Source organism: Cryptomeria japonica, chromosome 3 (assembly GCF_030272615.1).
Source record: "Cryptomeria japonica chromosome 3, Sugi_1.0, whole genome shotgun sequence".
Classification (NCBI taxonomy): Eukaryota; Viridiplantae; Streptophyta; class Pinopsida; order Cupressales; family Cupressaceae; genus Cryptomeria; species Cryptomeria japonica.
In genome coordinates this window covers 759,769,671-759,780,289 of record NC_081407.1, presented here as the reverse complement: position 1 = coordinate 759,780,289, position 10,619 = coordinate 759,769,671, and the positions used below count along the sequence as shown (strand labels likewise).

General features: G+C 31.3%; 1 pseudogene; it reads left to right on the top strand.

Annotated features, from left to right (window-relative positions):
- Window positions 1-1,439: 1,439 nt before the first annotated feature.
- LOC131058132 (probable pectate lyase 18) lies at window positions 1,440-8,181 on the top strand (annotated as a pseudogene).
- The last annotated feature ends 2,438 nt before the right edge of the window (window positions 8,182-10,619 follow it).

The following is a 10,619-nucleotide window of genomic DNA, read 5'->3' as shown; positions in this document are numbered from 1 at the left end:
TAGATCTCAATCAAAAAATATCTACTAGTGGCTATTTCTTTAAATTATTTAATGTTGTTATTAGTTGAATGAGCAAGTGATAGGTTTTAGTCATTTATCCATTATAGAGGCAAAGCACGTGACAATTATTAAAAATTTATAAGGAGACAATTTAGTTTAGATTTTTTTTTTCAATTATTAGGCTAACTCAAGGTGTAGTTTAGATTGGATGTGAGAGTCAAAGTGTCATTATCTTCGAAAAACCCAACTTTTCATATGTAGGTGGTGCATATAGATGCACAATATCATTATTCTCATGACATGGTGGAGGATAGTGGATGATGATTGAAAACACTAACTCTTTGGTGAGTATTTTAGATGATTTGATGAAGCATGTGAGCATAAATAACTTTAGATTGTGTAGTAAATATAATGGCCTCGTAGTCCTTAATAGCTAGATTGATCATTTTGGAAGGTGTTTTAAATAAGTGTGAGAACATTGGAAAATTATTCTCTTAAACTCTTTTTTGTAATGTTCATGTCTAATTATTCAATGGTTAATCTTCACATCTATTTCTCTCATCACTGGTTAGTGTAGGGCATGCTTCTACTATCTTCTTCCTTTGAGACAGGTGCTAGCCACCTCGAATTGGATATGATCTCACCTTAAAGTCCTATATCTATGAGAAAATCAGCTAAATTAAATCATCCCAATGAAAATTCTAAATTGTAGACAACTAGGTAACCTTGATTCATTGGCAAATAATCTTAATGAAGTAGTACCATTATTTAAGTTTTCACTTGAAGAATGTGCCATCATGCTCACCAATTTTTTCTCATTTAATTCAACTACAACCATTTGGTATGTGTTCTCTTTAGCTACCTTTTTAATCCATTCCCTCTTAATCTTAATAAATAAATGAAATAATTTGACATAATTAATCTTATTAAATAAATAAATATAAAAAATAATTACTAAATAGAGACTACTTCTCTAAACTAACTATCGATGGGCGTATCATATCTAAAACCAGACGTATATCTTCAAAACTAAGAGTTGCTTTTGCACATGTTCACGAGGAATTTATATCCATTTGCAATATTGAATTTCTATTCTAGTTGTCAAATCATGAACACAAATTATGCCAGTTGCTTTGCACAGAGGGTATATTAACTTCAATGGCCTTCAGACTAGTCCCTAATTTTGAACTTTTACCAAATAAGGGAGTACCAACAATCAAAATTTTACAAACTTGGGCATCTTGATTATTTCATTGCGCACGCCCGCCTTCCATCCCCACAAAAGAACTAACAACTATATGCAAATTGGAGGGCGTACATGAATTTATTCATGAGATATCATGGGCTACATTTTTTGATACTCGTCGTGCATTTGACTATTATTTTTACTCCTTTCTTCTCACATACTTTGGTCAGTATTTTATCTTGTTTTGAAAACAATGCCGTAGTAGCCTTTCAGCTTAGAAATGATGTAATGGCCCTGTGTATATTTGTTTGGCTGCAAAACCTTTTTTTGGTTTTTATTTAAAACCTATATTTAGATTTGAGATTAAAAAATAATAATTTTCGTTTATTAGTAATGGATCAGGAGGCCACCAGCTATAAGGAAAAGTGGATCCAACATCCCACAAAGAGCCATGACTTCTAAAAGAAGTCAAGAGCTATGCTACATAAACATCGAATCCCGCGGGTGGGTTCTTGTCAAAATCTGCTGGCTACCCCATGTGATATATGAATTTCATTTTGATCTTGTATCGTCAGATAATATAGGAAAAATGACCACGAGGAGAGATCGTTGGAAAATCCATGTGCATTTTTTCTATACGAGAGAGAAATTTGTTGCGTATCTATGAAAATCATGCATATAATCTTCAGGTTCTCACACATAGTGGAGAATCAGCTTCAGTCTAAGATTGACATAGATGAATGGTGTCTTATACCCATCTTAATTACAATGACTTGGATTATTGGCCACAACGTCGGGAGTTCGGTATTGAATTTACTTGTAGTTTATCCAATTCAATAAATAGAGATTAGACTTGAATTTAATTTAGTTGACGCATTATAGTTCACACAGGTTGTAGTTGAGCTAGTGATGCCTGGCAGAATCTTGAGCCCAGCGGTAGTAATGGGACTGCTTATCTATTTGAGAGGCATGATATCCATGCAATTCTTATGGTTCCTAGGAGAGGGAGATTGTTTCAATTGGCTTTGCAAACGTAACCGGCTTTTCAGTTATTTTCAGACTGGTTATGGGAATGGAACCTCTATGCTATTTGGCACAATTGGTTAGAGATTTATGGAAAGCATTCCTTAAAAGTAAAACATTACCTATGTAGGACGAATATTGGGTTGTGTTAGATAGGAAATTTAGTAGTCTTGTTTGGTTTTGTTTGGGGAATTTAGTGCTCCTAAATGTTGTAGATGAATCTTCTGCCAACCTTTTGAGAAATGATTAGAAAGTTGTACCAGACCAAATCATTGGTGAACAAGCATCTTCTATGGAAGTAGTATTTTTTTAGGGTAGGTGATAAGGATTAGGTTATTGAACAATGCATTTAATACTATTGTATACTAACTATAATTTTTCTTGTAAAGATGGAGGAAGAAGATATATGCATGGTCCTGTTATGGTTTTTATTGGTAGACTTATGAGACAATCTAGCAATGGCCATTTGATGCACTAATTCAATTTTTTTTCTTTTGTTTGCATGATGAGGTAGTGGACTCTCTTGTCCCAAATGATGTAAGTTGGAAAGATTATAAATTGGATGGTCTAAGGAAAAGAAAAGAAGGATAAGAAAACAAGACTAGATCTAAGTCTCAAGGGAGATCCGAGTCTGCTAGAAAATAAAAGGAAGTATGTTGGAGATGTTGTAAGAAAGCTAGAAACAAGAAGGAATGCAAGTAGAACTAGAAATGAAAGAATGAATTAAATGGGGAATTATATTTTAAATCCTTTTAGGCTGAATTAAAAATGTGTTATAGATTTTCTTACACATGCATGTGAGGATGAATGGAAGATTTTTTTTGGGTGCTTCTTTCTACATGACTTCTCCCAACGAGTGATTTTATAACTATGAGAAATTTGATGGTAGAAATATCTTTCTCAGTGTCAAAGTGTTTCTAAGTATTGTTGTGCATAGTTAAGTCAATATTAGATCTTTTGATAGGAGGATACAATTTATTTTGGGAGCTTTGCACATTCCAAGTTTGGCACAAGACGTATTAGCTAGTAGTAATATAAATGATGTGAGTGTGTAATTAGTGTTCATTGAGTGATGTTTTTGGCAAAGGGACTTTTGTTTAGAACTCTTTTCCACCTTTAAGTTAGCACCCATATTAGTTTAGTGATACCTCTTAATATATGCTTACAAGATCATGAATTATAGAAAAGGGAATTTAGGAATTGTAGTAAAGGCACACATGTCAAAGACCTGTGGTAATGTTGAATGTTGCATGGGTTCACATGTTCTCACCTTAGAAGCCAAGCTACTAGCTAAGAGGAATATGTTGTGGCATGGCCACAGGGGCCACATTAGTGTAAAGGATCTTAGGAATTAAAACACAAATCTTTTATAAGAGTTAACTAATTGTTTTCTTGATTAAACTATTGTGAATATAAAATTTATTGAAAAAAAATAATGTTCAACTTTATTCAAGTTACTTAAGTCTAGTGTGATTTTTGATGTTATTCATAGTGATGTGTCAAGTCTTGTAGACATGCTTGATTGGAAAAGACCATGTATTGTTTTACTTTAATTGATGATATCTCAATCAAGATGTGGGTCTATTTTATAAAGAATCAATCCAAGGTCTTCATTAAATTTGAAGAGTGTAAAGATCCTTTAGAAAATTAGGCAAGTAAAACGATCAAACCATTGAAAATAAATAATGGTAAATAATTTATTTATAAGTAAAATTTCATAGATTCAATAAAAAGGAACGATATTAAATGTAATATTACAACTCCATAGACTTCTAAAAAAATAGAGCTGTAGAGGACATGAGTAATTTGCTAAGGGAAAGGATGATAAGTATGTTTAGTGGGGGCTAGTTTAGAATAGGGAGAGGTGATTAGTACTACATGTTACTTAATCAGTGGGTCCCATTCATTAGCAATTATCGATGAAACCAACATTGTGGTTTGGATAAGAAGAAAGAGCACAATTAAATATCCTTTAGTATTTGGTTGTGATGCATATGTACTTGTGTGCTCGTAAAGAAGAGGTCAAATATGTAATATAAAGTAGTAAAGTGTATATTTTTTAGTTATGGTAAAGATAAAATAATACAAGTTATGATTGACATAATGTGAAATTTATTATATAGCTAGAATATGATCTTGAGAGAGATTGGGTATTCTTCTATAGTGGAGCAACTAGATGGGAGTGTTAATTCTACAATGCAATGATAACCAAAGGCCAATTACGCTTGAAGGTGAGACAAAAGGTTTGGATGTAATTTATGAGGATGCTAGTATAAAGAGATTAAAGAAATTAAAATATAAAAATAAAATATTAATTATGGTGAAAATATTTTATAACAATATTGCTTTATAAGGGGACAACCACCTAAAACAACTTGGATTTCGATAGCTCCAACAGGATTTAACAAGAACATACTACTTCACATGATGATAATAACTAACATAGACCTCCTATATGCACCTTAATTATTTCTTGGATGACATCCAAGCTAACTTTGATATGTACTTATAACCCATACGACAATCTAAATAGCTATATATGATTATAATAATGATTATATAATTTTGAAGAGCTAAAGTAGCTACAAGATAAATATTCATAACCTAATATATGCTATAAGGAGAGAAGAGTTATGGGAAGGATAAATAGAAGATACAAAGTATAAGGAGTTACAATGGACTGAAATTAATGCATTGAGATATAAATATAGGATACATGGTTATCAAGCCCAATATTGTGTATTATGTTTTCTTTCTATTTAAGTACCTAAAATAGATCCAAAATAAATTTTAAAATTACTTCTATAGAACTAAGTTTGGGGTTATTAGACTAGAATTGTAGTCTAAACCCTTTGAGAAAAAAATTCTAGCCTATCTACTTTCAATTTCCTACTACTATTAGTTTCATTGCTAGGAAATTGGTTAGGTTGTGTTGGTGTTTCTTCTAGGAATAAATTTTTCAAATTCTAAACATTACCAATCAAGAAGAGAGAAAGAGATAAAGGAAGACAAACAAGGGTGCGTGTTAAGGAAATTAGGCCAAAGCAACATCCACAAATATTTAAAGAGTTAAGGGAAAAGATGGATTAAGAGATGAAAGACATCACCCTTGATAAGGGAAGAAGATTGCTAGAAGAGGAAGGGGTTTCAATTTTACCTGGATGGATAACTAATGCAGCCATAGTATTTGATAATTTGAGATCCAATTGGAATATCTAGGTCAAACTAAATGCATATGTTGCTGATTAAATTTAGACTAGATCAAGATTTAATATTGATGATAAATCTCTATTTGTATGTCCTTTATACCAAATACGAAAAAGGCCACTAACAATATATGATCCAAGTAATATTTATGGACAACTTCTTGTCCAAATAATTAAGGACACAAATCTAGTGGATGCAGATAACTTGATAATTAATGCAACAAATTTTACTAAAGCTCATGTGGAAAAATTAATAAAGTAAAACACATGGTGCAAGACAAATAATTAATACTTGACAGAAGAAAATATGTAGCTAAGGGATAAGTTGGGATCTTCTTCAAGGTCTCTCCCATTGCCATCAGTTGATGCATCCAATTATTCTAGAGAACACTCTTAGAAGTCTCTATAGAAAAAAAATCATTTGAAAAAAGAGACTGAGAAGCTTAGAGAAAGAGAAAAACAACTAAGCATGGAGTTAAAGACATCAAAATCTAACATGGTCATAGAATTAGTGAAATTGAGATTGAAAAAAATGTTGGCACATGTCGAGAAATTTTGGCTAATATTTGTTGGGACTAGGAAGGATTTTGATGAGTAGAAGAGGTAAGAAATAAAATTAAGGTGCTTCAGAAAAAACTTGAAATAAAAAATGGGACCTTTGACTATTTTAGATGTAATGCTCAAAAAAAAGGGAAGAAACAATAAAGAGGTGCATGAAAAGATTACAAATGTAACTATTGGTAGCATGAAGAAGATAGACAAATTGATGCAACAACAAAAAAGTTTCATGATAAGCCTATAAGGAGCTCAAAAGATATGACCAAATAAAGGATACATTGATCCCTTCATTCCTCAAGAAAGATACAAGACTACTAAAAGAAACCAGAGCTTGTAGCTGAGATTTTAGAATGGTAAGCATGTTGCGTTTCAGATTCTTTAGATAATTTATTAAAGGTGGTATGGAAATGAAATGTGATGTCTTACTCCATTCAGTACATTAATATGAAATGCTAAATCACAAAGTTTATTATAATACGTTCTATTCATTCTTATGATGTTGCTCGGAATTTTATTTACTGTATGTTCTATACTATTATTCATTTATTTGTACTAGGCACGTAGTTGTTATAGACAAAAAAAAATTTCACCATATCGTCATGTCATCGGATAGCTAATAATTGACATTGTTGAGATAGATTCAATATAAGATAAATAGACCAAAGAAAATATATTTAAGTCAGTTCAATTAATAAAACTTCAAAGTTCTAGCATTTTTTTTATAGCTAGCATATGTTACAGACACTTGAGATTATTTACAAATTTTCAAGAACTATTGAGTTCGTGTGGAACAGAGAACCCCATTGACAATTGTTGGCGTTGTGATCCCTACTGGGTTAATAATAGAAAGAGACTAGCTAACTGTGCTATCGGATTCGACAAAAATGCCATCAGAGGTAAGAATGGGAGATTTTATATAGTTACGAATCCAAATGACGATGACCCGATCAATCCTCGACATGGCACTCTGTGACACGCTATTATTCAAACCAAGCCTCACTGGATTATTTTCTAAAGAGATATGGTTATTTAGCAATTAAAAATTACAAGACAATCGATGGTAGTGGCACCAATGTTCATATAGCAAACAGACCTCGCATTACAATACAATATGTGACCAATATCATCAAACATGGCATCCATATCCATGACTATAAGCCTGCAGGAAATACAAATGTGAGGAGCTCCCTGACTCATTATGGGTACAAAACCAGGAGTGACCAAGATGGAATTTCTATCTTTGGAGGAAGTGCAATTTGGGTAGATCATTGTTTGCTATCAAACTGCGCAGATGGACTGATCGACGCCATAATGGGTCCCACTACTATAACCATTTCAAACAACTTTTTCACTCACCATAACAAGGTGCTTTAAACTACTTGTTTGGTCTGCCATAAATTTACTTTATTTATAAAAGGTTTCACTATTATACTTTTATCACCTGGATCTTAGAGTAGGGTACTAAAAGGCAATTATTAGACAGAAACATAAACAAATGTTAGTATTAATAAACTTGTCGATAGAGCGCTATTTCTCAAGTCAGGTATATATATTATTTTTGTAGATGATGCTTCTTGGACACAATGATGCCTATACCCAAGATGTCAAAATGCAAGTAAGAGTTGCATTCAACCACTCTGGACAAGGACTTGTTTAGCTAATGCCAAGGTTTGAATAAAATTTTATAACTACTGTGTATTTCTTTTACAAAGAACACAATACAACTTGCTGACGTTTATTTGTTTAAGTTTAAGAAATGAATTTTATAATGTAGATGTAGATGCCGACATGGATACTTCCATGTGGTGAACAATGATTACACCCATTGGGAAATCTATGCAATCGGGGGAAGTGCAAACCCCACCATTAATAGCCAAGTAAATAGATTCCTTGCTCCTCATAATCTATTCCAAAAGTAGGTAAAAGATCCTTACAACTCATGTGTCTTATATATTTGGTATTCAAGGGATGTAGAATAGTTATGGTATGGGTAATGTGCAAGTGACAATGCCCAAAGATTCAACAAAAGGTAATTGGAGATCAGTGGGAGATCTGATTTTAAATGGGGCATTCTTCATAGCATCAGGGGTTGGAGCATCCTCAAACTATGCCAAAGCTTCAAGTATGGAAGCAAGACCTTCCTCTATTGTGGGCTCTATAACTACAAATTCAGGTGTTCTCACCTGCACTCCGGTCATTAATTACTAAAGGGGAATATATCAATAATCTTATTCTGAAATTTGAAGCATAGTGGTGGAATGTTAAGTCAATATGGTTTTTATTATTTTGATTGCCACTAAAAGTAATTTTTAAACTATGCTTTACAAGGACTGCGGTATATGGACGTGAATAGTTGAATTTATGTCTATACCAGTATTTCAGAAAACTAATTTGTCTGAGTTTATTTTTTAACTATTAACACACCTTGTATAATTGCACATGACACAACTAAATAAATTCAGTCTAACGGGACTTGTATTGACCTTCCAAGTTTAATTTCTCTATTACTATTTTATTTAATATAAAATAGAGTATAATTAACTCATAGAAAGTGAGATATTCTAGAGTAGAGTCGCCTTTCCATTTAGGTTAATTAAAAAGTAAATATAATTAATTTTTAATATATTAATTTAGATTAAATAGATTGAAAGTTGACAAAAATAAATGGTGTAAATTGATTTTTTTTAAAGAAACCTAAGGGTATGGATATTTACTTATTACACTAATGTTGAAGATAATATTGATGCAATGTATAGTCCACTCACTTATATATCAAAAATAGATGATTTGAAAAATTTCATTGTCAAAGATTGTATACAAAATTTTAATTGAACTTAAGTTAATTATGTCTAATTTGTAACTCTAGACCTTCTCTATCACAATATATACTTTTTCTCTTTGATTTTCTACATTCTATACTCCTCATTGATTGTTAAGGACTTGGTATATTTATAACTACATCATAAAGATAGTGAAATAAACAATGGTCATGTTCTCCTACTCCCTTAATTAGAATAGTTTTTTGATTGTGATAAAGATACTTAAATACTTAGAATAGTTTTTTTATTGTGATAAAGATACTTAGATACTTAGATGTTGATAGTGAAATAAACAATGGTCATTATCTCGATTGTCACTTAAAAGTTAAAAGTATTTCTTAGGTAAATCTCACAAGAACTGCAATATATAGATAGGAAATAGTTGAATTTATGTTCATACTAGTAATTCAAAAAACTAATTTATGTGAATGTTTCTTGAAACTATGAACACACCCGGTGTAATTGCATACAACACAACTAAATATATTCACTTGCATGGGGAATTATTAACCTAAGGGTATGGATATTTACTTATTACACTAATGTTGAAGATAATATTGATGCAGTGTATAGTCCAATCACTTCTATATCAAAAATAGATGATTTGAAAACTTTCATTGTCAAAGATTGTATACAAAATATTAATTGAACTTAAGTTAATTATGTGATTCTATATTAATTTTATATTATACATGTCTAATTTGTAACTCTAGACCTTATCTATCACAATATATACTTTTTCTCTTTGATTTTCTAGATTCTATACTCCTCATTGACTGTTAAGGACTTGGTATATTTATAACTACATCATAAAGATAGTGAAATAATCAATGGTCATGTTCTCCTACTCCCTTAATTAGAATAGTTTTTTGATTGTGATAAAGATACTTAGATGTTGATTTTGATACAATATTTTTATTCCATTTAAAGTTCCAAATGAAAATGTTCATAAGTTCATTCTAGATACGAATAAGTCAATGATTGCTTAATGGTTAATCAATGTCTTTAAATTTGAACCTATGCTAGATAATTCCGTGTTTTACAAACTCAACTCCCAATGGCTATGAGGAAAGAGGAGAATTTTAAAATTTGAAACAAATTTAGTTTTCCTTAAAATTCAAGCCAAGAAAGATCAATCCTCAATGCTACAAAAAAATGGTCCATTGTAAAAAGATATATAATACAATGATCATGGGTAAATGTATGCAAATATAGGACAAAAAATAATGGGAATGCATGAATATAAATATAGATAGGATATAGATAAGAATGGATATATATTAATGTATGGAAATAGGAGTAGGAGAACATAGATTGAAATTAGGGAAGGTGCCAAACTTATTAAAAATGGTTTTTGCATGCCAAAAATATTTTTTCTTTCTAGTGACTGAAAAATGAGTTTCTAATGCAAAATTTAAAATGGCTCCTGTAAAAGTTTTTAAATTCTAACATTTGATTTGTAATTTTGTCCTCCAAGCTTTGATGTTTTTGAAAAAGAAGTCAATTGGGACTTTATCCAACCTTTTGGATGCTTTGGAAATGTTGAAAATTCTGCCAAAATTACCTAAATGCTACAATCAGACAAACCTCCCAAGAATATAACTATGCAAATTAGATTATAGGGATGCTTATTATTTTGTTAAGTTATACTTATTATTAGGGCTATGCAAGGATGTAGGAGAAGAGAATACTTGGTTTTTTAATATTATAGCTATCAGTTAGTCTCAAATCTATAAAAACTAGATATTAAAGTTAATTGTACTAGACAACAAGTTCCAATACCATGTTAGATTCTTTGGGAAGTGATAATCGGGCTAGAATCTCATG